The sequence below is a fragment of the Ornithorhynchus anatinus genome, chromosome 4 (assembly GCF_004115215.2).
Source record: "Ornithorhynchus anatinus isolate Pmale09 chromosome 4, mOrnAna1.pri.v4, whole genome shotgun sequence".
NCBI classification, from domain to species: Eukaryota; Metazoa; Chordata; class Mammalia; order Monotremata; family Ornithorhynchidae; genus Ornithorhynchus; species Ornithorhynchus anatinus.
Genome location: NC_041731.1, coordinates 1083185 through 1107616, shown reverse-complemented (window position 1 = coordinate 1107616; position 24432 = coordinate 1083185).

Genomic DNA, 24432 nt, shown 5'->3' with positions numbered 1-24432 from the left:
TTAGCGATCTGTAAAATCACCCTCTTCTTGTAAATGCTAACTGACATCTGCTTGTCCAGAGTGGACCGTAGGATTAGGCTGGCATGCTCCCTGAGGCTAGGTCTTCCTTGGAAAATGTTATTTCAATTAGTTGAATATCATTCTTTCCAGGATTCAGGTCAAACGAGGGGCAATGGTAAATCCTAAGCAAACAATATGTGTCTGCAATAAATTTCTGGTCCTGAATTATTCATACACAATGGCATAGGTGACTCTTCAAGCATTTTGAATTAAGTAGAATTGATTTCTCGCTTTTTTTGTGCTCAGTTGTACAAGCTTTTTTGTACTTTTACTTCTCCTTAACAAATAAAGTATCGATTCATCTCTACTGAGCATGTTTTATTTAAACTTTGGCTCTTGTCAGCAACTTAGTCCTCTACCCAGAATTCCCTTGCCTGACTTTTTCACTGTCTCTATAGCTTGAAGGTGAAAGCCACGGAATCAGGTGTTCAGTAAGAAATCACTCTGAAACATGTTCTTCTTGGCCAGAAACTGTTTGAAGTCTGGGTATCTATCTTATGTTCCTTGTTAAACAAATCATCAGTTCAGCCTAGTGGGAAGAGCTCAGGACTGGGAGTCAGGAGCCCAGAGTTCCAATGTCACCTCTGCCACTTACTTGCTGAGAGACCTTGGACAAGTCACTTGAACACTCCATCCCTCATTTCCTCATCTGTAAAGTGGGATTAAGAGCCCTGCTCTTCTTCCTTCCTAGACTGTGAGACCTGTGGGAATCAGGAACTGTATCCCATCTGATTCTCTTGTACCTACCCCAGAGCTTGGCAGAGAGTAAGTGCTTAATAAATACCATCATTGTTTCTGCTTAACCATTCATATAACCAATCAATCAGTCAATTATTGAGCACTTACTATTTGCAGAGCACTGTACTAAGCACTTGGGAGAGTATAATAAAACAGAATTAGCAGATATGCTCCCTGCCCATAACGAGCTTACAGTCTAGAGGGAGAGATGGACATTAATATGAATAAATTCACTGGAGACTGTGAACGCCTTGTGGATAGGGAGTGTGTCTACCAACTCTATTGTAGTGTACTGTCTACCAACTCTATTGTAGTGTACTCCCCCAAACACTTAGTACAATGCTCTGCATGAAGTAAGTACTCAATAAATACCATGGATTGTCTGATTGATTGGTATTTATCAAGAACATACTGTGTGCAAAACACTGCTGGGAAAGAATAAAATAAAGACCAAATAATTCTCAGGCCTGTCCATTAGGAGCTTCCCAATCTTAAAGTGGAGGGTGGGAGGCTGGCCACTGACACATGAGGAAAGATTAAACCAAAGAGGTAGCATATATCTACATCCATGTAAAGTAAGGAACATTTTAAGGAACCAAAGGAGTTCTCTGGTCATAATAATGACAGTATTTTTAAGCGCTTACTATATGACAAGCATTCCCTTTAAGCACTGGGGTCAAATGACGATAGATTGGACAAGATCCCTGCCCTACCTGTGGCTCACAATCTAAGAGGGAGACAGATCAGAGAATCTTCTCCCTGTTTTAGAGAGGAGGGAACTGAGACTCAGAGAAAGATTTAATGACTTGCCCCAGGTCATACAGCGGGCCTATAGCAGAGCTGGGACTAGAGCCCGGGTCCAACAGGTCTGTGGTCTTTCCATTCAGCCACATGGCCTCCCTGCGTGGTCTTGCCAGCAGATATTGATCAATTGACCTGTCAGTCTGACACCTAGAAAAGATACCTTCTCCATATTCTCATCAGCGCATCGCTGAGGTACAACCCTCTCTTTCTGAGCTTCATGAAAAGAACTACAGACACCCGAACAGAAAGAAGTCCATGTGCTCTGCAACCTGCTTTCACCAAGATGCAATCGAGCTGTCCATGGGACTCTTGGCCTTCCTTCGGGAACTCCTCAGACACCCATGCCGGAGCTGAGTCATTTAGTGGGGCTTGGAGGAAACATGTTTCAGCGGGAGGGCACGGCCTACCTTCCAGCTGTGACACAGTCTGCCTTCCCCACCCCGGCAGTCGAGCCCCTGAGCCCCCACCGAGGCTCCCGAAGAATGAACTCCCAGCCTGCGGGCAAGTCAACCGGTCCTTTAAGAGGTGAGAAATGGGCAGAGAGATCCTGGCTTGAAGGAAAGTGTCAGCGCTTTGTGATGGAGGGCTGCTAGTTTCCGTGTAGCAACCCTAATCACATCCCTTACTATTTCACTACGTCCCCTGCTGGAGTCCATTAGATCAGACCAATTCACACCATGGTGTAATTCATCTGTTTTATTAAGGTTGCTCTTGTATTTATGTTAGAAGTAAAAGTGCTTTCTTGCTCAATTGCATACAGTCATTCTGAGAAAATGCCATGGGGTACAGCACTTAATAAACCTGTGAACTAGATTACAATGCCAGGATTGTTGACATCTGAGAAGGGTATTGTAGAGGGAGCTGTGACGCTGAGGAATCTTGTAAACTAGACTTTATTATCATCTTTCACCAGCTCATTTAAAATAATTGAGGGCTCCATTGATTGAGGGAGTCAAAGGTTTCCTGTATATGTAATTTATGGACCTAAAATCACTTTTAATCTCTGTAACCTTTTCCCCTTTTCTTCCTTTTCCCTCCTCCTGAGGGATGATTTTAGGTGAAGAATGAGGAAGGACCACTCTCTTCATCTTCAAAGCCCTACTGAGATCACCACTCCTCCAGGAAACCTCTCTAGACTGTAAATTCGTTATGGGCAGGAAACGTATCCACCAATCCTGCTGTATTGTACTCTTCCAAGCACTTAGTGCAGTGTTGTGCACTTAGTAACCTCTCAATAAATGCTTAGATTCTCTAATTAACCTTTCAACTCTCCACCCTATAGTTTCTCCCTTCTTGGTCACCTATGCAGTTGACATCCCCACATAAGCATTTGGGTACTCGCCCCACCCTCAGAGCACTTACTTGAATATTTTTACACTCATTTGCTTTCCCTCCCTGCAAGCATTGTAATATCTGTTTCCTCCGATTGATTATAAGCTTCTCAAATGGTAGGGATCATGTCTACCAACTCCACTGTGCTCTCCCAAGCACTTAGTATAGTACTATGCACCCAGTAAGCATTCACTTAATCCCACTGATTGGTTGCTTGAAGCTGCAAGGAGACCAGATAACCAATCAGATTTCCATACCAGCAAATCGAGAGTCCTAGTCCTTACAACCTGATTCCCCTGTGTCTACCCCAGCGCTTAGAACAGTGCTCTGCACAGAGTAAGCGCTTAACAAATACCAACATTATTATTATTATTTTCTTCATCAGTGAAGGCCCCGATTCCCCCCAGACCATGGGATGACGGATTGGTCAGTAAATCACTTCATCGAGAAGCACCCCAGGTCATGCATCTCCAAATGGAGGTCAAAAGTCAGTCAAACTTGGAGTCGATTCCCTCAAACCACTGGAGAGTGAAGACAGCCAGTAGTCAGCAAATGAAGGAACAGGGAGGGAGCAAGGAAACAGGCACAGGTCATCAAAGAGTCATACAGCCAAGGGTCAGGGACGAGTCAGCATCTACCCTCAAGGTGAAGAGTCCAACATCCCAGTGCTCAGTTCCCTTCCACAACCCAGAACCACTTCCCTCCGCCCCCTCACCTACCCCAACTCTGCAGAGCCACAAGGTCCTAGCCTTGGAGACCTATTCTAATTCTGGTTGCCTGACGTGTGATCTTGGACAAGTCACTTGACTTCTTTATGCTTCCCTTTCTTCATCTGGAAAATGGGGATTCAAAACTTCCTACTTAGATCGTGAGCACCACGTGGGACGGGGCCTGTGTCAGATCTGATTGTCTTGTTCCTCTGCCCCAGCTCTTAGCACTGTGCTTGTTAAGCATTGAATGAACTCCATTATTAGTCTAGGTCCAAGCTGCACATCTGAATAAAGCATCTCACCACTAATATCTTGTAATCTAAAGGCCTCATGATGTCTATTTTCTCCCCCGTGGGAATTAGGAATGTGGGAGCAGAATCATTGGCCAGGTCTCCAGTGGTGAGCAATTATCAGCTGTGAAATGATTCAGTTAGTCAATCATATTTACTGAGCACTTACTGTGTGCAAAGCACTGTACTAAGTGCTTGGGTGAGTACAATAATAACAATAACCAGACATTCCTCTCCCACCTTGAGCTTACAGTCTACAGGGGAAAGCAGACATTAATATAAATAAATAAATGACACATGCATACATTAGGGCTGTGGGGCTGGGAGGGGGGTGCACAAGGGTGTGGGAGAAGAGGAAAGGAGGGCTTAGTCAGGAACACTTCTTGGAGGAGATGTGCCTTCAATAAGATTTTGAGTGGGGGAGATATGAGGCAGTCAGTATGTCACTGGGGAAGCCCAGTAAAGGCATCAGAGCAGGCATGGACAGAGTTTGCATTATGTGAGCTCTCCAGGCTCATGCTCCCATTTTAGAAAGTCTTGGACAAAAAAGAAAGTCAAAGAAGGAAAGGCATTGTTCCATGCATAGATGGTACCCGATACAGTGCTCTGTACACAGTAACACCTAGTATTGAGTTCTCCTTAGCTGTCCAATACAGAACTCTGTTCCCAGTAGGCCCCCAGTACATTCTAGTGCATGCCTAGAGTGTGAGGATTCTCCCTTCAAGAATTATGCCTAGCTACTCTGTTTGATCTTGTTATCTTGCAATATTGAATTTTGCCATTTTCTTGCTATTTTGTTTTCCTCTGATCTTGTTCTGAGTGTTAGGCATGTCCCAGAATGTGAGACCATGTGGGACAGGGATGGTACTCAACCTATAATTGCCCCAGTGCTAAGCTTGGTGCCTCCCACAGAGTGAGGACATAATGAATGCCCCGATCTCTACTCCTGTTCTTCAAGCCATCATTCCAAAACTAAGACTTTTCCAGCAAGTCTTTTGTGGCACCATTTTGTTTTTTTAATAAATTGGATCCACGGAGGGATCACATGAAAATACTTGAGTGAGATTCTGGCTGTGAATCAGAACTGATCCAAGATGCTGGGGCTTAGTTCAGAGCTCATTGCGTACCTGGATGCGCCCATTTTCTTGTGACATGGCATCCGGAAGGGCAGATCGCAGGTGTTCGTTAAGAGGTCTGCGTGCCCCAGCTGGGCTCTCTGGCACACTTTGCCTCTAATTAAATCCCTTTGTGAGAATCTTAAATACACTTAATTGAAACAGGTAGAATAGGGATGATTCATTCCCAAAGAAAGAGGGTTAAAGTGCAGCCTCATTTCTTCCACTAATTAACTGAAGGATAATCTTTTCCACAAAAGGCATAAGCAACCAGCTTCATTTCTTGAACTCAAATCAGCTTTGAGCTTGGACTGGCCCACTGGGAAGGAGGAGAGTAGGACTTGGGTTTCTCCACCGAAAAATCATTTCTCCTCCTTCCATATTCAGTTAGAGCCGGCAGGATGTTCAGTTGAGTTCTAGGCCAATGAGGAGGAAATCCTGGATTCACTGGCTGGCTGTCCACAAGGTGTCCGGAAGGGAGCCTCTAATGGCATTCCACCATTTAGGACAGAAGGCAAATGTTTTCTGTCTTCTGAAAACATGACAAAAAAAATTTGTCTTTTTCATTTGCCATCAGAGCATCGGATTCTCCTGGTGAGGACCGTGTCTCTATTTTCGGGGGGGTCAACATCAAGGTGAGGCTTGACTCTCTGCTCAGTCCCCTGCCTACAGGAGGAGTAGGAGGGAGGTCAGGCTTTGCCTATCACTGTTGAGGATCAAGGTCATCACCCTGCAAGACCACAGCAGTCCTTGGAAGTATCATCCTGTACTAGAAGCCCCAAAGAAAGGCCAAGACCTGATAGCCAGACTCAGTCTGAACTCCCTCCCACTTCAAATCCAACAGTCACAGCTCTCCCCATCCTCAAAACCCTTCTGAAATACTATGTCCTCCAGGAGGCCTTCCCAAATTACTCCCCTCCTTCCCAGGTTGTGCCACTTATTCAGCGATTCATCTTTCCAGGATCCTGAGATTCCCTGTTCTCTCTTCTGCTCTCACAACTTGCAAATAATTTGAGTCTGCCCATTTAGCGATTGCAAGCTCCTTGAGGGCAGGTGGCAGAACGTTTGCTTTTCTTGGCCTCTCCCGGTCACTGTTTTCTCCCCTATTCAGCAGTCATGCTCAATTCTTCCTTGTTTCCTTGCGGTCATGATAATGATCTCCAGGCTCCAAAGAAACACTAACCCTAACCCTCCCATAATCCTTGCTGGATGGCAGCTAAACTGCAACTCTGACAGGAGGGGAGACAAAGTTGATCTGTGGGGAGTTTCCCTTCCAGTTCAATGACAACCAGGACCTTCATGCAAAGCCACCAATGATGGATTGATATCCCTCTGCACCTTCTGACCTTTAAACAGATGTGAAGTTGAGGCAGGCACCGAACAATGTCTCCTTGTTTTGTCTCCTTTTTAAATAAAACTTTAATGGTATTTGTTAAGTGCTTACTATGCACCAGACCCTGTACTAAGCCCTGGAGTACATTCAAACTAACTGGGTTAGACACAGTCCCTGTCCCACATAGGGCTCACAATCTTAATCCCCATTTTACAGCTGAGGTAAGTGAGGCACAGTGAAGTTAAGTGTCTTGCCCAAGGTCACTCAGCAGACATGTGGCAGAGCTGGTATTAGAACCCAGGTCTTTCTGACTCAAGGACCATACTCTATCCACTAGGCCACACTGCTTCTCCTCTCCCTTAGTCAACTGATGTTCTACCCGATCTGCTTAATCGACTCAGATTTTCAGTTGATCGACCCTCAGTGGAAATGGATCTTCAGCAACTTGAGATCTGATTTCTTGGCCAGCTTCCTAATTACTGCAACTCTCTCAGTCCTGTATTTCCTCTTTTCTGTTACACTCCATTAGAGAGGAAGATCATATTTTTTGAACCGCTAAAATTAAACTCTTCCATCTTTCCCCAGCCATCATCATTTCTACAAAGAGCTTGTCTAATCAATTTTTGGCACGGGAACAACAATACTAGACTAGATCTCACCATTAAGATGAAATAGTCATGCAGCTGAATTAAAGATACTTCAATTAGGTAGACTAAAATTTAGATGGTCTTTTATGATCTTCATTCTTCACAACCTTAAATACCTGTTGTGCCAGGGTAGTTTCCTCACTCCTTGCTTTGCCTGAAAGGGAATGCCTGACCAGAGGATGCCACTGGGAGGTAATCAGAAGCCTAGAGCAGAATAGAAAGCTTCCACAGTCCACACCCATCACACACTATTTCTGTGACTGGCATTGGATGCCTGGCGATGCCCGCAAGATCCCTCTTTCTCAGTTGTAAACTCTTGATCCGGCTCCGTCAACCAGAAGCAGTGTGGCTTAGTGATTAGAGTACGGTGCCTCACATGTAACAAATGCCTTACAGATATCATAAAGAAGAAATCCCACCTGTTGTAACAAATAATCAATCAATGGTATTTATTGAGCACTTATTTTATGCGGAGCACTGTATTAGGTATTTGAGAGAGTACAATACAATAGAATTGGTAGACATGATCCCTGCCTGCAAGGACCTGACAGCCTAAAACCTATCGCAATCCTGGCTTCTTTTTCAACCAAACAAGAGAGGAATAAGACTGGTTGTTTCCCCACCCACAGTCCAACTGACACATTTGCAGACTCTAACCCACTCTGGCCCTCTGGTCTTCATGGTTCAGACTTGGGCCAAGCAAGCCTATCCCATCGTGTACTTGGGTGACCTGGACGCTGCCCATAGGGGCATCACCTCCCACTCATCGCCGCAGAGCAATGTTCACGGTTCTGTTCACAGGACAGTTTCTCCATTCGAGTGGAAGGTCCTTGCGGATAGAGAACTTGTCACTTCTCTAGTCTGTGCTTCCCAAATCCTATTCAATGCAGCCCCGTCACAAAAAGCTGCTGCTGCTACCCCTCCTCCTTCTACTGCTCTGGTTGGACTCGATATTCTCCTCCTAGGGTGTTAGCGACTTGGAGTGGACCCATAAAACCACATGTGGACCCAGGTCTTTAACTCTGAGATTCCAAAGTTTCCCCTGCTCTGAACCAATTTCCACCCCCTTTCTGGACCTTCTCTACTTGCAAACTCTAGAGTCACTCCCCCCGCCCCCCTCATCTGATTCCCTCCTGCCCTCTGATACCTGACCCTCTTCCCACTGGAAAGAGATCTCTCCTCTCCCAGCCCAGTGACCCTGTACTTGTCTCATCTTTCCAGTTAGTAGGTAATGCAGAGAGGATCTACAACATCACCTTCTCCACTGGGTCACCTCCCTGCTTAGAAATCTTAATTAAACCTAATTTGTCCATCTTAATTGAATTGCATGTATAGGCATTAATGACACAGAACGATAACATTGCTTGAACAATAAGACCAAGCTCATGCTAAATAGTTATATTCTCTAAAAATGCTCTCGTGTGTGCCTTATCAAACCTGAATGGAGGAACTGATAAATGATTAATGTAATTAATTGCAATAAAAGGACAGTGGAAGCAAATCTGTTGCCTAGAGAAATTATTACCATGAAAGTTGTTTGGGTTTTGTGGCCCAATGGAAAGAGCACAAGACTGGGAATCAAAGGATTCTGGGTTCTAATCCCAGCTCTGCCACTGAGGGATCTAGAGTAAGTCACTTAACTTCTCTGCGGCTCAGTTTCCTCATCTGTGAGATGGAGATAAAATATCTATTCTTTCTCCTCCTAAGACTATGGATGCCATGTGAGGCACAGATTGTGTCCCATCTGATGTACTTGTATCTACCCCAGTGCTTTGTACAATGCTTGGCACATACTAAACACTTTACAAATACCACATTTATCATTGCTGAAAAGCTAGCACCCTTCACCGGGTTCATGAGCGTTGACCTATATCCCCCAGCCCTCAGAGACCCCAACCTCGGGGCATGGGCTGCAACACTTTCCATTTCCATCCATGCCTCGCAGGTGGCAAAGAGATTATAGGCCAGGTCCAGAAAGAAATGTTCATGGACTTCTTTTATCCCCAAGCCAGGTTCATGCTTGGATCGGGGGTTGTTGTCAAAGATAATAATAAATAATCACAATCCCCGGCTTACATGGGACTCATAGTCTCAATTCCCATTTTAGAAGTGAGGTAACTGAGGCACAGAGAAATTAACTTCTTGCCCAAGGTTACACAGCAGACAAGTGGCAGAGCAGGAATTAGAACTCAGAACCTCTGACTCCCATGCCAGGGCTCTTTCATCTAAGCCATACTGCTTCTTGAACTTCCAACGATATTTGGAGTGCAGTTGTCAGTCCAGCTTCTGGAGCATTATTGTCAGGAATAAACATCTTTCTTGGCCTTGATCAAACAATGAACTCCTCAGTGACCTTGCTAACCCTGTCTCAAATGGCGTAACAGTGAAGGTCACCTCTCCGTGTTAGCGGAAGGTGGAGGTGGATATGTTGGAAGAGTTGAGGCTTGGCACACCTGCTGAACAGGATGGAATACTGATTGGCATCTGCCAATTCCTAGAAGCTGTGTAGCCTAGTGAAAGGAGCACCGGAAGGGGACTAAGGAGATCTGAATTCTAGACCCCATCCTTTGCCTGCTGTGTAACCTTGGACAAGTCACTGTGTTTCAGTTTTCCTCATCTGTAAAATGGAGATTCAATACCTGTTCTCCCTCTCACTTAGACCGTGAACCCCATGTGAGCCAGGAGCTGTGTCCGATTGTATTGTATCTAACACAGTGTTTGGCACATATTAAGTGCTTAATAAATGCCGCAAGAATTATCATTAATCTGCGAAGTCAGAGCTGTAGAAATGTTACTGAGTTTTCCTTCAACAGGAAAATAATCACCATCACTGTCACTAGCATCAAGGGAAGGACTGGGAATGGTAGGATATCATCAGGAGTAATTGGAAAAACACGAATTTTCATAATCTAGTCATTAATTTCAGCCTAGGCTGGAATGCTAAGAGACTGTCTTCACCTAATTACTTATAAGAAATACTTTGAAATATGAGCTAATTAAAATTAATTTCAATGAATTAAGGTTATAATAAAATTCATCGTTTCACCTTTTGAATGCAGAAGAGAGAAAGTTCTTTTTTGTGTGTGTAAAACTTACTTTAATCTGGCAAAGTGAAGGGGAGACTCATAACAACACCCAAAGGATGTTTATGATCATAATAATAATTGCAGTAGTTGTTAAGTACTTACTATGTGCCAAGCACTGTACTAAGCACTGGGGTAGATACAAGATAACCACATCCCACATGGAGCTCTCTGTCTAAGTACAGTTTAGCACTGTGCTAAACATGAGGGCAATTACAGTTCAGAAGAGGAAGTTTTAGGTTTTCTTGCAGGGAAGTGAGGTACCCAAAAACTGTGTCTAGCATCACGGAACAGGTTGCCTTAACAGCAAGTCATCTGAGTCTTTTTGAGACTCCCCCAAAGAGAAAATGAAAACGCTTGTAGAGGAGGAAGTGCAAAAGGCTAAACATCCCAGCACTCCCCAGTGCCAGCGCATAAAGTCTCATAAAGTCATGAAGGGCTATTTCATGGAGTGGGCAGCTTGGTCTAATGGATAGAGCATGGGCCTGGGAGTCACAAGGACCTGAGTTCTTATCCCGACTCTGCCATTTGTCTGTTGTGTAGCCCTGGGCAAGTCACTTAAGTTCTCTGTGCCTCAGTTACCTCAGCTCTAAAATGGGGATTAAGATAGTGAGCCCCATTTGGGACAGAGACTGGATCCAATCCAATTAGCTTGTAACCACCCCAGTGCTTAGAACAGTGCCTGGCAAATAGTCAGCACTTAGTAAATGCCACAATTATTATTATCATTATTATTATTAGCGGGGTAGGTTGGCAAAGGATTTTTGGGCAACTCTTTCTGTTTCCGTCTGTCTATTTCTGTCTCTCTCTGTTTCTCTTTTTCTCTATGTGTGTCTCTTTCTCTCCCTTCCTTCCTTTCTTTCTCTCTCTTTCTCTCTCTCTCCCCTCACTCCCCGACCTATATATGGAAACAAGCACATCCAATGACCCAGTAAAATCAAGCAGTGTTATTTTGTCCCCTTTCCCTCTGTTTCCATCCACTCCCCTCCCTCCATCCCATCCCCCACAACCTTGATTCTTCCTTGATATCATATGGGAGTTACAGCTCCATCTGCATGAGTTCATGCTTCTTTAGTTTGGACATTGGGGCTCAGAGCACATCGCTTCTCAGATCTATTTCATATTTCATAAGCTATGAATATCGCTCCCGGCAGCTGGCAATATTTCTTTTCTGACGTTGCCAGTGACACCACGGTAGTTCATTCCCCAAAGTAGGCCACCCTGTTGTTGAAATACAGTGGACGGATCAAAAGTCTTTGGAGAAACTTGAAAGTTTCCAGATTAGCATCGCATCACTGTTCTGTCCTAGTCTGGAAGACTCTGGACTCCCCCTGAGCTTGTGTCCGGGTGGACAAGAAATGGTAACAGGAAAAGTGATTTGCTCAGGAACACCACACATCTTTAAAAATTATTACATACTCACACACACACACACACACACACACACACACACCCCAAAAAAACATGCATAGATGAGAAGCAATGTGGTTAATTGGAAAGAGCACAGGACTGGGAGTCAAGGGACCTGGGTCCTAATCCCAGCTCTCCCACTTTCCTGTTGTGTGATGCTGCCAACTCACCTAACTTCTCTGGATCTCTAACTGTAAAATGGGGACTAATCAATCAGTCAATCAATCCATATTTATTGAGTCCGTACTATGTGCAGAGTGCTGTACTAAAGGCTTGAGAGAGTATAATATACATTAAAATTATAATTAAAATTAAATTGTTCTTCCTGCCTCATAGACCATGAGCTTTTGGAGCATAGGGACCGTGTCCTATTTGATTATATTGTATCTACCCCAGTGCTTAGCATATTTCTTGACACGTAGTAAGTGCTAAGCAAATAATTCACTTTTTATTGTAATAACATTGGTATTTGTTAAGCGCTTACTATGTTCAGAGCACTGTTCTAAGTGCTGGGGTAGATACAGGGTAATCAGGTTGTCCCACGTGAGGCTCACAGTTAATCCCTATTTTACAAATGAGGTAATTGAGGCACAGAGAAGTTGTGACTTGCCCACAGTCACACAGCTGACAAGTGGCAGAGCTGGGATTCGAACCCATGAACTCTGACTCCCAAGACCAGGCTCTTTCCACTGAGCCACACTGCTTCTCACTGTACATTGTACATATGTATATATGAACAGAGAGAGTCACAAATCACACAAGCATATGCATACACACACACACACAAATGCATAGACACACATATAGACTATGTGGTGAACTACAAATCTGTGAAGCATTTAGAAGCTCCATTAAACATTTGCCCAGTGGGTATATGATGGGGGCTTACATTAAAAACTCTGTCTTAATGATTAACCAGAAGTCTGACCTTGGAAGAGATTTTGGAGTCCTGTTAAAAAATGTTTCCTACTCTAGTTTGTCGGACAGCCAAGGGCCTGGGTTTGTGGTGTGGGACCCTTTCAGATTCTCAAATTATTGCTACCGTTTGAAAGTAAAGAGGGCCAGGCAACAACATGGGGAGGCAGTATGGTAAGTCTAAAGATGAGGGGACAGGAGCAGGAAAGGGAAATCGGGGGGCAGAGGAAGAGGGAAGGAAAGTTGAGGAAGTGGGGAGAGTCAGGGAAAAGGAATGGGGAAATGGGCTGGGAAAAATGGTCTCGGATCACCTGAAATGTCAGTCACTGTTCAAATCTGTTTCTCATTGTCTTGCTCTTCCCAAAACCTCAGCTCAAGGAGAGTCTGTCCTCTCTGGAAACACCACTGGACATGCCCATTTCACACTGTGTGTTTCCTAATAAATCCATCCCTGTCAAACCACCTGTCTTCATCAGCTAAAGCTATTTGGGGACAGTGGGGAATTTGCCAGGGAAGCCGAAGTCAGAATGGCAACCCCTGTACCCACCACGATTGGTCCCAACAGCACGGACATTCACCGGCTCAGCCCCGAACAAGACTGGGTCTTCCCTTAGCTTTGGGTCCAAGTCCCTCTCTCTAAGCTGTGCTGCCCGAGTCTTTTGGGGTGCTCTCCAAATGATGTTCAGAAGAAGGAAGCCTAATTTTCAAGGAACAAAAGATTCGACTTGAAAGAAGTCACTCTAACCCACAACTATGACCTGTGCTGTACTGTCCTATTGGCACTGAGGGAATAAAAATACTTGGTATTGCCGGAGTTTTGTTGTCGGAACAAAAATCTCTGCTCAGCAGAAGTTGTACAAATCTCTGCAGCCTTCCAATGGTGTTTTTTTTTGTTTAAACCCTGACAGTCCCCGTAGCGGTTCCCAGAGCCCTTAAATAAATGGGGTCTTCAGTCTGTGTGTCACGATTAGCAGCTGAAAGTGCACGTTGACTCCAAGAGTAAGTGACATCAACCTATATAGGATTTAGAGGTGCTGGAAAGGACACTAGCCAATCTAGGAATAACTCCACATGAATCACAGTCCGCTGGTGCCCCAGAGAATCAGTTGAATTGCCTCTTATTTGCTTCAGGCTGAAATTGCAACAGCAAAGTGAACTGTAAATGGCAGCAGGAAGGAAAGGGTGCTCCATTTTTACAACTGAGACATCTATTCCATTCCCACCACGAACTTTGTAGTTACCAAGAAGAGGAGATGGGGTGGGAGTAGGGGTGGGAGAGGGTAGGAGGGATGGTTTCCATGAAATGGTGACTCCAGGCCCTCTATCCTGCCCCACCAAATGCTGACAGTCCACTGCCTCCCAGGGAACTTTGATCCTGGTCAGAGGTAATTCCACACACTTGGTGACCCTGGAAAGATGAATTACTCAAGGATATTTGCCGAGCACCTACTGCGTGCTGAGTGCTTGGGAGAGTACAATATAGAGTTATTATTTCCTAGAGGGCCAGCTCAGACAAATGCCTATTTCTTCCCTGCTGTCCTCCAAGCTTCAAGCAGCTCTTATATTCATCTCCCCAGCATCAGCATCCAATTCAGGTTTCTGGAAGGGGTTGACCTGGACTCCATTCCTCCACCCTGTCCTGGAGGGAACTTCAATGATTTGGTGACCAGCAGGCATCCAGCTGTCATTGTGGCGAGCAGGACTGAATAGGGACATCCTCGAGGGGTAAGGTGGAATGTGGAGGACAGACTGCTCCAAAAACGTTTTAAAGGAAACCTCTTAAACTGCTCAGAGGAGGAATCGGGCTTTGCCACTAGAAAATATTTGTTTCAGTCAGTCCAAATCCAGATGGGCAGAAGGCAGGAGAAGATGCTGGAAAACCAAAAGGACATCTCTGCCCCGCCTTGAGAAGAGGCTGAAAAGCTCAGATTCTCCCAGTGCAAAATCATATTTAAAACAAATTGGATTTTCAATGATCAAAATAAAGTTTGATTAAGTTGATTAAATCCCTTCCAGGACTTAGATTTAGGGGCTGAATTTTGCCCATGTCATCAACTTTGGAATTCTGAAGGATGTATGCTCTCTGCATGACATCATCTTGAGAAGCCTCAGACTTGACTGCACAAACTCAGGACTGGTGTTTGTAGGCAGCGAGCACCGGAATAAACGGAATCTAGTGCACAAAAGTCCTTGATCCCAGAGGATTACTTGTCCCTGCAAATGAAAACTCAATTCTGTATCCAATAAGTATAGCTCATAAATGTTTAATCCTCTAAGAAGAAAACAAATTTTGTTTGATCTGAGAAGAAAACGACAGTCTTGGCCAGCAAAGCAATCTCCAAGTTGCAGCAATGAGAGCCGGGCAGCTTTGCTCAGGTTCCTTTTCGTCTCTGACGGACCACCTCAGCATTTAGGCACTCACTGCCCCTTGCAGCACGTTTGTATCTATTAACTTAACATACCCTATCGCTCAAGCACTTATGTTTCCATTCTTTTCTATGAATGGCTGCCCTGTTTGATTGTAAGATCCCTGGGGGCAGGATTTGTGTCCATTGTGCTCTCTCATATGCTTAGCACAGTACTCTATACTGTAAGCTCCTTGTGGACAGAGAAAGCGTCTACCAATTATGTTGTACTGTAATCTCCCAAACACTTGGGATAGTGCTCTACACAGAATAAACACTCAATAAATACCTCTAATTGATTGATTGATTGTTCCGCACAAAGTACTGTAAACTTCTAGGGCAGAGATAGTGTCTAACTAAATATTTTTTAATGGTATTTCTTACCCTCTTACTGTGTGCCACGTGATGTACTATATGAAGTAGATGCAAGCTAATCAGTTTGGACCCCATCCCTGTCCCACTTGGAGCTCACAGTCTTAATCCCCACTTCACAGATGAGTTAACTGAGGCACAGAGAAGTTGAATGACTTCCCGAAGGTCACAGAGCAGACACATTGGGCAGAGTCAGGATCAGAATCCATGTTCTTCTGACTCCTAGGCCCACGCTCTATCCACTAAGCCATGCAGCTTCTCAACGATGCTCTGCTCACAGTAGGTTCTCAGTAAATGCCACAGAGGCTCCTGTGGGAAGTGTTGGAGGGGACACTCTGTACACCATCTCTCAGATCTAGCATCTGCCAGTCCAACTCTCCAAGGAAGGAAGAGTGAGAATCCTCAATCCTTGGGCTCCCAGTCTCTCCCACGGGACACCCAGACCCTTGCTGACCACCTTCCCGCCTCCTCTGCCCTCCCCGCCGAAACCCATGAAGGGAAAAACACTGGTAGAATCCGGTTAGTAGCTTTCAATGGAACTAAGGGTTTTGCCATCAAAAAGATTGGTTTTGGATTTTCTTTTCTATCCCGTAAGCTAGTCTCTAGACTGCAAGCTTGCTGTGGGCAGGCAATAAGTCTACCAACTCTGTTATACTGTATTCTCCCAAACGCTTATTACAGTATTCTGCACTCAGTAAGCATTTAATAAATACGATTGATTGATCGATTTGGCCTATGGGATGCCTGTCACTGAAAAGCCTGGGGAAGGAGAAACTCGGCATTAGCGTGTCAATAACTGCACAACCAAGATTTTCTCCCACCTGCAGGTTGTTCTAGAAGGAATGTTGTGTTTGACGTGGCTCTCTGGGCTGGGGAGAAGAGGCAGCTGCCCCTTGGCAGCCAGGGTGTCCGGGATCAGTGGCCGATGTTTCTGCTGGTTGCTGTCATGTGGTGCCAATTGTCAGAGACCTAAGGAAATATAAGTCACTGGGTACAAAGTCTCCCAGTTTCATCCAGGGCCCGGGCCCTGGAGACGCTGCCTCGGAAGTCACCAGCCATGACCAGCTCAGATAGCTGTTTTAATTAAAAAACATTGTTTTCTGGGAGCTCAGTAGATTTGCCCTTATGCCAGTTTCCATCGAAGCGGATTATCCATATGCTGCACAAAATTCCCGGAGTAAGGAGAAGGCAGAATCTCAAGTTTTGAGTCCAATCCCTGTTCCGTGGGATGGTGGACTGTATGGCACAATTAAAGGGAGAGATTAACTTCGTTCAAGTAACAGAACCACAGTGAGGAGGAAATTGGTCATGTTTGGATCTTTTTTTCGGAAAGGAAAGGCATAGCTAATAATAATAATAATGGTACTTGTTTAACGCTCACTCTGTGCCAAGCACTCAGTTCTCCTAACTTCCAGTCCTGTGCTCTGTCCACTAGCTATGCTGCTTCCCTCATCTCTCTGGGCTGGGTCTCTGGGAGGAGGGCTGTACACAAGGAAGACTGAGTTCTAGGACAAGCGGAGTCCCCTAAGGGAAATGGCAAGTCTCTTTGGGGCTTGCATTTGTCCAAGCTGGAAACTGGAGAAATTGCCACCCATCTCCTCCCCCAACCCCTGAGGGTATATTGAGGATGACATACACGCACACACACACACACATACACACACACACACACACACACACACAGAAACTGGAGAGTAAGAGTTGTCCTTTGTCAACAGGGAAGAGGAAGTAGGGGAGATGAGGGCTTAGTCAAGGAAGACCTCTTAAAGGAGATGGGATTTTAACGAGGTTTCGAATGTGAGAAGAGTGGCGGTCTGTCGTAAATGAAGGGGAAGGGAATTTCAGGCCAGAGGGAGAAAGTGGGCAAGGGGTTGCCAACAGGTAAATTGAACTTAGGTACAGAGAGTAGTTAGGCATTAGAGGAGCAAAGTGAGTATTCTGAGGTAAGATAGGAGGGGGAGAGCTAAATGAACATTTTAAAGACACAGGTAAGGAATTTCTGTTTGATACAGAGGTACATGGGCAACCAATGCAGGTTCCTGAAGAGTAGGGGGATGTGGACTGACCTTTTTTAAGAAAAATGATCCAGGCAGCAAAGTTAAGTAAGGCCTAGAGTGGGGAAAGACAGGAGACAGGGAGATCAGTGAGGAAACTGATACAGTAGTCAAGGCAGGCTATGATAAGTTCTTGGATCAGTGGAGTAGCAGCTTGAATGTAAAGGAAAGGGAGGATTTTAGCGATTCTGTGAAGGTTGAACTGACAGAATTTGGTGACAGACTGAATATGTGGGTTGAATGAGAGAGACAAGTTGAGGATAATGCCAAGATTATGAGATTGGAATGCAGGGAGAAGAGTGGTGGCTAAAATGACGGGAAAGAAAGGGAAGAGAGGGTTTGGGCGAGAAGACGAGGAGTTCCGTTTTGGACATGTTAAGTTTGAGGTGTCGGTGGTACATCCAAGTAGAAATGCCTTGAAGGGAGGAGGAAATGCAGGCCAGCAAAGGAGAGAAGTTGGGGCTTGGAGGGATAAGTTTGGGAATCATCCACATAGTGATGGAAGGGGTTTCTTTAATGATATTTGTTAAACATTTACTATGTGCCAGACTCTTTACTAAGCACAGAAGTAGATCAATCAATCAATCAAGCAGGTACAAGATAATCAGGTAGCTGAAGGAAAGAGTTCTCCAAGGGAGTGGATGTAGATGGAAAACAGAAAGGGACCCAAAGTGGAGCCTTGAGGGGCTCCCTCAGTTAGAGGGTAGGAGGCAGAGGAGAAGCCTGAAAATGAACGGCCAGAGAGATAAGAGGAGAACCAGGGGAGGGCAATGGCAGTGAAGCCAAGGTTAGATAATGCTGCCAGGAGAAGGGGTTGGTCCACAGCCTGGAAGGCAGCCGAAAGGTTGAGGAGGATTAGAACGGAGTAGAATCTGTTGGATTTGTCAAGGGGTTCATTGGAAACTTTAAAGAGGGCAGTTTCAGTGGAGTTAAGGGGGCCGAGGCCAGATTAGAGGGGATCGAGGAGAGAATTTGAGGAGAGGAAGTGGATACAGCAGATGTAAACAACTTGCTCAAGGAATGGTAGGAGGGAGATGGGATGATGACTGGGTGTCTGGGGGGAATCGTTCCCATAGAAGTTAGCCCAGGGTGGGATAATAACACCTATACAAGATGGCGACATTTCAAGCCAAACAGGGCCAAGCGTGACCTTTGTGAGTAAGATGAGGAAGGTGTGATTCTTTCCTTAGGCTTGGAAACTGATTTAGAACGCAAAAGTGCACCTGCTCTTTTTCCATTTTAGTTGCAGTTTCAGCTGAACTAAACATCAGAACTTTCCCTTCATTTGGAAGTCGAAGCCGCTAATGGTAAGTGTGAGTGCCTGGAGGAAGAATCTCTTCTACACTTGGTCCCTGAAAATACAGCTGTGGACCTTTTCTGACCCCTCAGTATAGTTTCCTGAAGACACGGTGCTATCCATTGGTTTGGCAGGGACCAGTGTTTGCAGAGGTAGGAGCTCTGCCACCCCATGGAGGTTTGCAAAACAAGTGGGAAGAGAGCTTTTATTTGTTGAAATGTATTTGGTGAGCATGTCCTGACATTTGCTGTTAATTATTCACTTGGAAATAGAGAAATATGTCAGTACAATATCTATCACCGGTTTATTGAGAGCAGCACCATTTGACAGATCTGGGCGGACTCTCTGAAAGATAAATTCTGTAAGGATGTGTTTGTCTTCCAATTTTCTCCAATCAATCAGTGGTATTTATTGAGCTCTGATGGCATAGAGTACTATACTGAATGATTGGGAGAATAGAGTGAGAAAACACAATCCCTGTTCTCAAAAAGCTCACAGCCTCCAACCCTCAAAGAGGTAGTAAAAAGATTCAGACCTGCAGCGTGCCCTTGGCTGCGTGCTGCAACCCTGCCCGCCTGTTCACTCGTTGCACTACAAGCCCCAGCAGGCCTGATACTAGAATCAACTCTTCTGCTCAGGTTCTCCAATCTGAAGATACAGGAATATTGCCTCTGCCTCAGACTGGCAAGGCTCCATCCTCCATGGGAAAAGGAGAATTAATCAATTGATCATATTTATTGAGCGCTTACTGTATCCAGAGCACTATACCAAGCCCTTGGAAGAGTACAATATAACAGAGTTGATAGACATGATAAACTGGGAATAATTTGGGGGAGCCAAGGGAGAGTTGGGGGAGGAAAGGGGGTGCAAGAAACTTCTCTTCTTGAAGGGTCCTCTACACCCAATGTGACCGCACATGGAGCGATTTCACCCCCCTCCACATAGGAGTCACAAAAACAATCTCACGGGCTGTGACCAGCCAAGGCCATAAGATTGTAGACACAAAAAATACATTTCTGGGGTCCCCCGTGAAACACCGACTGCTTATTCTGACAGATATTCCAAACATCTGCACCCCTACATGACTGTGAAGTGCCAGATGTTTCCCCGCCTCAGATCTCCCTTCCACAATGAAATCCCTAAATACGTCCAGTTGGATGAAGTGATGCCCAGACCCACGTGATAAATGGAGGGTCTCTCTGGCCCTTAGCGGTACTCGTCAAGTGCTTTCTGTGTGCAAAGTACTATAATAAGCGCTAGATTAGGGATGATCAGGTTGGACATAGTCCATGTCTCACATGGGGCTCACAGTTCTAATCCCCATTTTACAGATGAGGTAACTGAGGCACAGTAAAGTGAAGTGGCTTGCCCAAGATCACACAGCAGACAAGTGGCAGAACTGGGATTAGAACCTAGGTCCTGTGACTCCCAACCTCGTGCTCTTTCCACAAAGCCACAGTGTTTCTCGATGATGTTCATCAATCCAATCATCGGGGGTGTGGGGGGGAGCGCCCCAGGCCCCCGGAGAGAGAGGGGAAGGGGGCGGGGAGGGGCCCTCCCATTCAGAATATCCGAGTTCGATCCCAGAATCCGCGGTGCCAGGATTTGTGCTGACAATGGCATCTTCCTGCAATCATCTGTCATCATTAACCATATGTCTCCCTCCCCCACTTTTTGGAGCAAAACGCCATCATTAATTTTTACTACTGTTTTCTGAAGACAGTTGGCGCCAGCCCAAGCTTAATGAGGGCGAGATTCGTAAAGTTAGATATGTCGGTGCGGGAGGGAACATGAGGCGAGGAGATGCCATCATTCGGTGTTTTCAGACTCCATCTGCAGTGACAGTTGCGGCCCGATCTTGTCGCTATGATCCTGAGATGGGATCATAAGAGGTACCGACGGCAGGGTGGGATCACCGGCCCTCCCGACACACACTACCGTTTTGGAAGAATGACGAGGCCTGGATCAGCTGGACAAGAAGAGCGGGTGACTCTGACAAAGGCGGGGCACTCTGGGTCTCAGAAGACTGTTCTCCTGCCCTGCTGCATAAGGTTTTGGGTTTTTTTTGTTGTTACAGTATTTGTTAAGTACTTACTATGTATCAGGCAGTGCACTCAGGAATGGGGTAGATACAAGCTCATCGGGCTGAACACAGTCCATATCCCACAGGGGTCTCAAAGCTTTAATGCCCATTTTACAGATGAGGTAACCGAGGCACAGAAAAGTGAATCGATTTACCCAAGTTCACCCAGAAGTCAGGTGGCGGAGCTAAGATTAGATCCCAGGTGCTCTGGCTCTCATGTCCGTGCGCTTTCCATTAGGCAACTCAGCAAGTCTCCAGAGGAAGCAGGAGCGGGACCCACGGTCAACCCCACTTTAGGATGAGTCTGCAAAGTCTGGGGGATGGGCCTGAGAGACGGCTGCAGGGCTATATCCTTGGAACCAGAATGGAGTCCCCTCTGCATGGAGACCTTCCCGTTGCAGCTTGGCAGAGACGGATTAACCACTCGGTGTTGGCCGACCCACCTTTCTCCAAGGACCTGAGCTGAAGTGACAGTGGGGCAGTGGAAGAATGGGCAATCCCAGCTTTTCCCTTGACCTTGGATTACAATGCAACATCACTACCTAGTGACAGAGCTCACCCCTGCCCATCTTCCAGGCCTTCTGAAGGCCCACTTCCTCCAGGAAGCCTTCCTAATCAAGTGCCAACACCCTGAGTCAAGTTTCGGGGCTTTCTCCAAATGCTGGGGAGAAATCCTTCTAAACCACTAATAATAATAATAATAATGGCATTTAAGTGCTTACTACGTGCAAAGCACTGTTCTAAGCACTGGGGGGGAGATACAAGGTGATCAAGTTGTCCCATGTGGGGCTCACAGTCTTTATCTGATTTTACAGATGAGGTAACTGAGGCCCAGAGAAGTTAAGTGATTTGCCCAAGGTCACACAGCTGACAAGTGGCAGAGCTGGGATTAGAACCCATGACTTCTGACTCCCAAGCCCGTGCTCTTTCCACTGAGCCACACTGCTTCTCTAGAGTTGCACCTCTTTTAGGGATAAAGAAATGGTTAATCGATCAATGGCATATATTGAGCACTTATTGTGTGCAGAACACTGTACTAAGAACTTAAGAGACCACAATACAACAGAGTCATTTTACATGTTCCCTGTCCACAATTAGTTTTCAGTCTAGCGGGGGAGACAGATATTCATGTGAATAAATAAATTACGATACAAACATAAGAATCTGAAGAAGCAGCATGGCCTAGTGGAATGAGCATGGGCCTGGGAGTCAAAGGATGTGGGTTCTAATCCTGGCTCTGCCACATGTCTGCTGTGTGACCTTGGGCAAGTCACTTAACTTCTCTGGGCCTCAGTTACCTCATATGTAAGATAGGGATTAAGTTTGCAAGCCCCATATGGAACAGGGACTGTGTCCAAATCAATTACCTTGTATCTACCCCAGCGCTTAGAACAGTGTCCCAGCACATAGTAGGCACTTAACAAATACCACAATTATTAAGTACCTTGAGGCTGAGGGCAGGGTGAATATCAAGGGCTTAAAGAGTAGAGATCCAAGTTCGTAGACAACGCAGAACGGAGAGGGAATAGGGGAAGGCTTAATCAGGGGCGGTGTCTTGAAAGAGTTGTGATTTTATTAAGGCTTTGAAGGTGTCCCAACTCTGTTTGGTGGACTGAGTGCCAGGGCTTGGTGGACCAGATACCAGGGTTTGAGGAGGGTCTTTTACTTTTAGTGTATGTTCCCAAGTAGCCAGTACAGTGTTCTGCACACAAAGGAGCACAGTCCAGTGCTCCGAGACTTGGTGCCTGGCCACCTACATCAGCCTCACAGACAGCCAGTCCAGGACAGACACCCAGTTGTGTTGGCCAATTGTAATCAATCCTTCAGTGGTATTTATTAAGGGTTTCCTGCGTGCAAAACATTGTTTCTAGCACTTGGGAGAGCACAGTGCAAAAGAACAGGTCTTGACAGCCTCTGCCCTCCAGGAACTTTCACACTAAAAGGGGAGACCAACCTTAAAATAAATTACCGATATGTAACAAACTCTCAAACAAGTCTGCGTGCTATTTTGGCTGGAGCTGACAACACTGTTAGTTCCTGTTCAAACATACACCAAAGTACGATGCAAACTTGGTTGTTGCCAGTGGCCTCTCCTACTCCCTCCTTCCCCAGCTTTCTCCCCACAATCCCTTTCCCTTAGTCAAGGGTTAGGGCAGCCTGGTCATTCCAACCCTTCCAAGGATCCTTCTACTCTTTTGCTTTCCCCTCCAAGTCAGCCATTTTTCCCAAGAGCAAACTCCACGGCGCCTGGTATGAACTAGTCCTTCTCAAGATGGGGGTAAGGCCCCCAAGCTTCCTCAAAGGAGGAAATCCAATTTTTGGCAGCAAATGGGTTGGGGAGCAACTGAACAAATAGGGGGTGATCTGAGAAATAGGTCTCCACATATCTGAGTCTTGTCTCCCCAGAAACTGGGAACAGTCTACTTACCCTGTTTCCAGTTTGATTTTCCAGAGCTGCCCAAATTAAGTTCATTCATCCGAAAAGCCTCATGTTTAATTCATTCAAAGCCTTCGATGGACTGTTCATTTGCCCCGCTTCAATAACATCTCATTAGTATAATTTTATTTTTAATATGATGTGTTTATTTATTTAAAAATTTAATTAAGTCAATAATTATGTTCAGTCCTCACTAAAGTCAATTTCAACAGAGCTGGACAAAAGCAATTTTTTAAGAGAGTGAGGTTTCATTTAATCTTTAAACAAGAAATAATGGTGCAAGCACTATTCTTTATATACAACAGAAACCAGCTGATGATCTCCCTCTTCACAAGGAATCAGGCTAACTCTTTTTTCATTGTCTGTCTCCTTTGCTAGAATATAAGCACCAAGAGGGCAGGACTTGTGTCTTCTAACTCTACTGCCTTCTCCCAAGAATTGAGTACAGTTCTGTGGACAGTGGGAGCTCACTAAATACGACAGACTGATTGACAGAGGAAGGACACATATTTAGTCTCCTTTTACAGAGGAGACTGAAGCCCAGGCAGGTTTAGTGACTTGCACAAGGTCTCACAGAATGCAAGTGGGGGAACAGGGATTAGAACCCATTCCTGTGTCCTTTCCTTCCACTAGGCCACGCTGCTTCTCTTATCTCTTCCTCCTGTCCTTGCCCAGAGGCTGCCTCAACCTCTGCCATTTTGTTGTCTTCTCCACCTGGCCAGAGTGGAGGGAACATTATTGGACCTTTCACCCAATTTGGGACAAAATGCTGCAACATTTAAAAAACTTTTGATCCATAATCAAAACAGTCCGATTAGATCCCCCTGGATGTCTGTGTATCTTAAAATCCAACTTTAGATGCCATCTGGACCTGGAGGGGTCTGCACAGAGTGTCTCTTCACTTCACACGAGCAAATCCAGAGCCAGGGGCTTCTCCAGCTTCCGATCACGAGTCCGTTGTCAGCACCGATTGCTTTTTCTCCCCTTCTTTAGCACTTCTGAGCTGCAACGGGGGCGGCTCCCAAGTGTGAAAGTACAGTGGGAAACGCTCACCGTGGGTTTCCAGGCAGACCAGAGATTGGGGAAAAGAATCCTGTTGCCTTGCTATTTTCAGCCCGACTTTGCAGCCTCAATCAAGTTCAGACGAAAGCTCCAAATACTCCCGATCTTCAAAATGATTAGACCAAGAATGGGAAGCTCCCCATCCACCCTCTCCAGAGAGGAGGATTTATCCAGATCTGGAGGGGAAGGAAGTGGGAGAGAACACAGGCAGGTGTTCAGCGACAACCGCCACTCAGATGAATTTTTGAAGTCCTGAGACATGAATGGAAATTACCTTATTTTCAA